Raw genomic sequence first — 7,311 nt, 5'->3', positions numbered from 1 at the left:
CCATATAAAAAGCTCATAATAGCAGAGCCAGTGCAGATGCGATGCAAGGAATTCTGATCGGATCTCCCCTCCTTGTTCATAAAGTAGCCATAGAGAGATGTTCGGGATGTCTTCGTTTTGATTATATATATTGCTGTTTTTAAAGTTGATCTCTTCTGTGAACCGCCCTGAGACCTCTGGGTATAAAGTAAAGGTAAAGGGACCCCTGACAGTTAAGTCCAGTCGCGGACGACTCTGGGGTTGCGGCGCTCATCTGGCTTTATTGGCCAAGGGAGCCGGCGTACAGCTTCTGGGTCATGTGGCCAGCATGACTAAGCCACTTCTGGCGAACCAGAGCAGCGCACGGAAACGCCGTTTACCTTCCCGCCGGAGCGGTACCTATTTATCTACTTGCACTTTGACGTGCTTTCGAACTGCTAGGTTGGCAGGAGCAGGGACCGAGCAACAGGAGCTCACTCTGTCGCGGGGATTCGAACCGCCGACCTTCTGATCGGCAAGTCCTAAGCTCTGTGGTTTAACCCACAGCACCACCCGCGTCCCAAGACCTCTGGGTATAGGGCGGTATATAAATTAAAAGAATAATAATAAATAATAGTAATGAAAAGCACTGGAGGGCCGCAATTGGTCCTGAGGTTCCCTGCACCTTGCTGTGGGGATGCTCAAAGCACTGACGTGGGCAGACATGGGCTCAGAGTTGTACCAGCTGAGAATCTCTCTCTCTGCCCTCTGCTTAATGCTTTTCTGCAGCCTGGGAGATTATCCGCCTCTTCTAAGTATAAGGATATGATTCTTAATACCCTCTCCGGCAGCCGGGGACCTGATGTTTGGATTTTAGAAGTGTAAGAGAGATGTATGATCCCTCAGGAATGTGGGTTGGGACTTTTCCTGGGGGCCGGGGCAGAGATTCTTCCACAGCTGAAGAAGAGGCTATTTCTTCTTCCTGGGGTTAGGGTCTTTAACCCAACTGTGAATTTCTATTTCATTTCTACCCTATTAAGAACATAGGGCCCATCTCGGTCCGTACAGTGGCATAGCATGGGGGGGGGGCACTGGGGCGGTTGCCCCGGGTGCAAAATAGGGGCACAAAATTTCAACACCCGGTGCTGCCTCAATATACTCTGTGCAAACCAGGAAGTGACCTTTACAGACAATGGAACGACTCTTCTTTTCTTATCTCTGTGGCTGCAATCTCCTGGGTGATGCGGACGGACACCATTAGGCAGTTGAATCATAGCTGTCAACTTTTCCGTTTTCTTGCGAGGAATCCTATTCGGAATAAGGGAATTTCCCTTAAAAATGGGAAAGCGTTGACAGCTATGAGTTGAATGCACATACTTATTCTGTCCGTTTCCCCCCACACCCCTCAGTGGGGCCCCTGGCACTGGCAACCAAAGCTACACCACTGGTCCAGCATCCTGTTTTGCTGATGGAAGGCCCCCAGGCAGGGCACTTAAAGCATCCTCGATTGTTTCTCTCCATCATCTCTCCAGTTCAGGGGTAGACTACCTTAGGAGATGGAGGCTCTCTTATCCTTGCTGTTGGCATAAGAAGAGCTGCTGTATCAGGGCAAAGGGGCCCATCTAGCCTAGCATCCTGTTCTTACAGTGGCCGCCCAGGTGTCCAAAGGAGAAGGCTGCAAACAGGATCCGAGCACAAGAACGACTCTCCTGTGGTTCCCAGCAGCTGGTATTCACCCATTGCGGCCAGTAGCATGAGTTTGCCTTGTCCTCTTCCAAAGTTGGTGGCCGCCACGGCAGTTTCATCAGCTATGAACCCGAAGAAACACTGCAAAACTTGGAGTTCGTAGTTTGGGGTTCGTAGTTAATGATATCTCATCACAGCCTCTTCCTGGAGCAAACTTCCATCGATCTTTTCTCAGTCCTCCCTTTGCTCGGTCCTAAGTCTAGGAAGTTTGCAAGCGGGCCCTGAGTGCGACAGATTCAGAGACATCCTGCCTCCGAGGAGGGAGATTCAAGTCTGCCGCACAGCTACCTTTGTGAGGATGCGGAGGGCTGGGATCCCAGCTGCCTGCCGCCACTGAGCATCCTGGACGCCGTTCTCCAGATGTTCTCTTGTAATCCTGGCCTCGCCCCAGCTACTTTCCTCTTTTTGCCAAATAGGGCAACTCAAGATTATTTGGGGAAGGAGGGGTCTTATGTAACTACAGTTACATGGGAATGTGTGGGTGGGGCTTTCTTAAAGCCTGTTGCGAAATTAGGATCGCTGCTGTTCACACACACACACACACACACACACACACACACAAACCTGCTCTGGTTTGGGGCTGCGAGAAATCCTGGGATGTCAGAGGCCAAGGATCTCCAGTACAAACTAATTTCCAGAGTCTGCACACTTGGGTTAACTGCTTTCTTCAGTCTTCACCTATACTAGCAGAAACCTTTTGTGTTCTGTGTCAATTGATCCAGATTATCTCTCGCATCCTGGCCCTGTGGACTGTGTACCCAATATTCTCTGCCCGCTAGCGCAGGTTCAGTATCATACAGGGTTGTAGCCAGCTACGTTTTACTCAGAGTAGAACCACTGACTTTACTGAGCGCCACTAACTTAGGTCTATTATTCTCAGTAGGTCCGCTCTGCCCATTCCCAATGATCATCACCATCTTTTATTATGCTGGGGATAGCTCAGTTGGTGGAGCACAAGACTCTTAACTCAGGGTCGTGGGTTTGAGCCCCAGGTTAGGCAAAAGATTCCTGCATTGCGGGGGGGGGGGGGCTGGACTAGATGACCCTTGTAAAGGTAAAGATAAAGGGACCCCTGACCATTAGGTCCAGTCGTGGCCGACTCTGAGGTTGCGGTGCTCATCTCGCTTTATTGGCCGAGGGAGCTGGCGTACAGCTTCCGGGTCATGTGGGCAGCATAACTAAGCCGCTTCTGGCGAACCAGAGCAGCGCACGGAAACACCGTTTACTTTCCCGCCAGAGCGGCACCTATTTATCTACTTGCACTTTGACGTGCTTTGGAACTGCTAAGTGGGCAGGAGCAGGGACCGAGCAATGGGAGCTCACTTCATCACAGGGATTCAAACCGCTGACCTTCTGATTGGCACGTCCTAGGCTCTGTGGTTCAACCCACAGCACCACCCGTGTCCCAATGACTCTTGTGGTCCCTTCTAATTTTACAATTCTATTATTTATTAATTGCATTTATATACCATCTCCCCCACCCCCCAAGGAGCTCAAGGTGGCATATGTTGTTCTCCCCTTCCTCATTTTATCTCCACAACAACCCTGTGAAGTAGGCTAGGCTGAGAAGCACTGACTAGCTCAAGGTCAGCTAGGTAGCTTCATGGCTGAGCGGGGATTTGAACCCTGGTCTCCCAGGTCCTAGTCTAACACTAACCACTACACCACACTGCTTCTGAATAATATACATTTGTTCATTAATAACAAATACCAAACCTGCTGCCCAGATAGCTGCGGTTCAATGTTGCAAATTTTATATATATATATATATATATATATATATATATATATATATATATATATATATAAATAAATAAATACATTTGCAAAAATAAATTTATTTATTTGAGAAACCTGCTGTTTCCATCTGTGGATTTTTTGGTAGCTATTTTTTTTTAATTGTTCATTAATTGTTCTCCTTGTTCATTTTACTGGCAGTGGTGTTAAGTGGTTTTCTAATTTGATCAGTGTATAAGAAATATTTTTATCCTCTCTTAGCTCCAGAAGATCCCGGAAGTAGTACAGGTGGCTTTTAACCTTGACCATCAGGTGTGCTGGACAAATGCAAGCCTCTCCGGTGTGGGGGATAGGCAGTGGGGAGGGGTGGGAAAGTCCCTTCCCCGATTGCTTTGTGATTTGCAAGGCCATCCAGTCCCAGGCTTTGCTGGCTGAGGCAGAGCAGGAAGAGAGGTACCTGGATGCTGTGTCCATGGCAACCTGCCACCATCAACCTTTGGAGGAAAGACAGTGTGTGTCTGTGCAGAGTCGGGGGGGGGGGGAGAGAAGCATTTCCCCAAAATAATCAGGTGGATTATCAACAACTCGTACATTAGGAAACCCATTACTTTCCCAATTACTGGTGGCTGATGATCAGGGTGCACTTGTGCCAAAGGAGGTTCCTTATGAAAATCAAACCTGTGCCTATTATTATTATTGTTATTGTTATTAATTATTATATTATTAATATTTCCTTCCGTCCTTTTTGTTCCCTTTCTCTCTAATCCTCCCTTTCTTGTCTTTTTGATTCTATCTGTTCTAGATATTACTTTATTGCACTGTGAAAACTTTAATAAAAATTGGGGGTTTTTTATTTTAAAAGTTGCATACTATTAAAGCAAAAGAACACGTTCTTGGTGAATTGGTGAGCTGGATTCACCACATGGGGCAGGAAAGGACTCCCCAGTTGAAGCCCTGCAGAGCTGCTTGCCATTCAGAGTGGGTAGTACTGAGCTAAATGGACCAAGGGTCCAACTCAGTGTACTGTATGTATGTGTATATATAGCAATCTTTTAATCAATTTTAATTATAATCAATCTATTAATGTGGCAGCCCCAGCATGTTGGAACTGCCTGCCTCAGGCGGGCACACTTTTCAGAACCTGCTTAAAACATTTCAACCTATTGAGACGTGTAGAAGTCACATGTGTTTTACTCTGTTTTTATTGCAAATATTAATTATTCCCTTTCTTAAAAATAATGTTTTTAACTCTTTCTCTTATTGTCAGTGTGGAGCAGTGGTTAGAGCACTAGACTCCAACCTGGGAGACCAGGGTTCAAATTTCCACTCAGCTACGAAACCCACAGGGTGAATCACTGTCTCTCAGCCTTACATACCACACAGGGTTGTTTTGAGGGAAAAACTGAGAACTATGTACATCCCCTTGTGCTCTTTGGAGAAAAAAATAGGATATTAATGTAATAATAATAATAATAATAATAATAATAATATTTTTGTAACCCACTTAGATGTTCTATGTACAACCAAGCAGTATGTAAATTTTATTAAATAACTGAAAATAGACACCGGCTCCATCGTCATAACAACCACTTTGAGGCCTGCCAAACCATCCCTAAAGTTGTGATTTTCCCAGAAGCCTCCAGGTTTGCTTCTGGACTTTCTCTCTTTTTTTGGCTTCATTTGGCGTTCCACTTGGGACTCTGTATTTGGCAGATTGGCTGTTTCTCTTTTCTTTTTGTAAGACTCATGGATGAAAGAGATTTATTTCTCAAAGGCAAGGACTTCAACAAGAAGTGGGGGGGGGGGAGTTTGGCTTTCGGAACAAAGGCTGCAAATGTTTCCCACGAAATTACAATGGGCACTTTTTCCTCCTGGCTTCCATGGCGATCAGTCCCGGTTACATAACAAGTTTGGACTCTTTTGCAGAGGACAACTGGAGGGAGACGGAAGTGGCCAAAGGGGCAGTGTGACATTGGCCGGCCGTCAGCTTCCAGAGCGGTCATCTGGCGTGCAAGTGGAGAGAGACCGTTGTGCAGCGGTCAGTGGTCACAGGCTGGGTCCAGGCAACATGGAGGGGAACTAAGAAAATTCTTGGGAGAAACTAGGCACCTAGATTGGAGAGATAATCGTTCCAGCAGAAAGGAGAGCTCAAGAGATTTATTTGTGGTCTTTGTTTTTTGTTTAATGAAGAGTTTACAAGTGGGAATTGCAGCAAAAACGTTGCAGCATTGAGTGATCCTGTTCACGGTTCCAATTGGCCAGCCATGCCCCACTTGGGGCTACTCCATTCCATGCCCTCTCTACCCAGTTTCCTTTCCCAGTGGACACTTAAATGTTCTGTGGCTCCTTGGGCCTCTGGCATGGCTCCCGAGAAAAAACATGCGTCACCAAGAAAGAGGAAAATGTGGCTGTGTTTTTGTCTTGGTGCCATTTTAGAAAAAATAGCTACAATTGCAATAGGAATGTACAAGAAATCTCAGCCTGGTGGGGAAGACAGCCCTGTGTACCTGCTGCGGTCTAAGCGCTCGTTGTGAATGGTCCACTTCAGGGCTCCCTCTTGCCCTCCCAATTTCGGGTTTAAAGTACACTAGCGGGTGGCGCTGAGGGTTAAACCACAGAGCCTAGGACTTGCTGATCAGAAGGTTGGCGGTTCGAATCCCCGCGACGGGGTGAGCTCCCGTTGCTCGGTCCCTGCTCCTGCCAACCTAGCAGTTCGAAAGCACGTCAAAGTGCAAGTAGATAAATAGGTACCGCTCTGGCGTGAAGGTAAACGGTGTTTCCGTGCGCTGCTCTGGTTCACCAGAAGTGGCTTGGTCATGCTGGCCACATGACCCAGAAGCTGTACGCCGGTTCCCTTGGCCAATAAAGCGAGATGAGCGCCGCAACCCCAGTCGGCCATGACTGGTCAGGGGTCCCTTTACCTTTAGACAGTCCTTCAGGCAGAAGATACATTCAAATAAGGTATTTGTAGAATTTGTACTGTTAAAATGGAAATGGTTCGAACCATCGCAAGAGGTGTTGAAATTCTAGGAGGTTGGATAGTTACAATGGAATGATCTAGGGGTGGGGTGCACATTTTTATTCCTATTTATTTCTTATTATTACTTTGTCCAAAAAAATTACCTTCAAATAGAGGACTATCCTCTGTAATGGACATACAACACATACGTATAAGAACATGAGCCAATGGTCCATCTAGTAATAGAATCATAGATTTGTAGTGTTGGAAGGGACACCAAGGGCCATCTAGTCCAACCCGCTGCAATGCAGGAATCTCAGCTGAACATAGCTGTCAACTTACAGATTTGAAAATAAGGGACCAGCAGCCTCAGAAATAAGGGATCAGCAGCCAAAATAAGGGATTTTCAAAGCACAGGTATGTTCGACTTCTGAGCCCCTCCGAGCCAAAGGCAGAAAGCCCAGCCAGCAGCCAAACAAAGCCTCAAGCGGTGGTTCTCACAGCACAGCAACCCGGCAAAGGGGATGCAGCAAGGAAAACCACCGTCACCTCTCCGCTGGGAAGCGCTGAGCAAAGGCGAGTCCCCAGGCAACGCGGCCGATTTGATCGGCACAAGGCATGCAAGCTCCACCCCCCAGTCGTTCTTAGACTCCTTATTGGGTGAGCAACGCAGCCAAGCAACACAGTTGGAGCCTCCCTCCTCCCTGGCCGGCAGGCAGGGAGGGAGAGCAGTTGCTTCCTTTGAAAACCAGGAAATGTAAGGGACATCATCAATAAGGGACAGCAGCGGGACACGGTGCTGGGATAAGGGACTTTCCCACCAAAGAAGAGACGGTTGACAGCTATGCAGCTAAACATCTAGTCTAGCATCCTGTTCTCAGAGCTGGCCACCCAGACGCTTGTGGGAAGCC

Source organism: Podarcis raffonei, chromosome 16 (assembly GCF_027172205.1).
Source record: "Podarcis raffonei isolate rPodRaf1 chromosome 16, rPodRaf1.pri, whole genome shotgun sequence".
Classification (NCBI taxonomy): domain Eukaryota; kingdom Metazoa; phylum Chordata; class Lepidosauria; order Squamata; family Lacertidae; genus Podarcis; species Podarcis raffonei.
Note: the sequence above shows the minus strand (reverse complement) of the source record.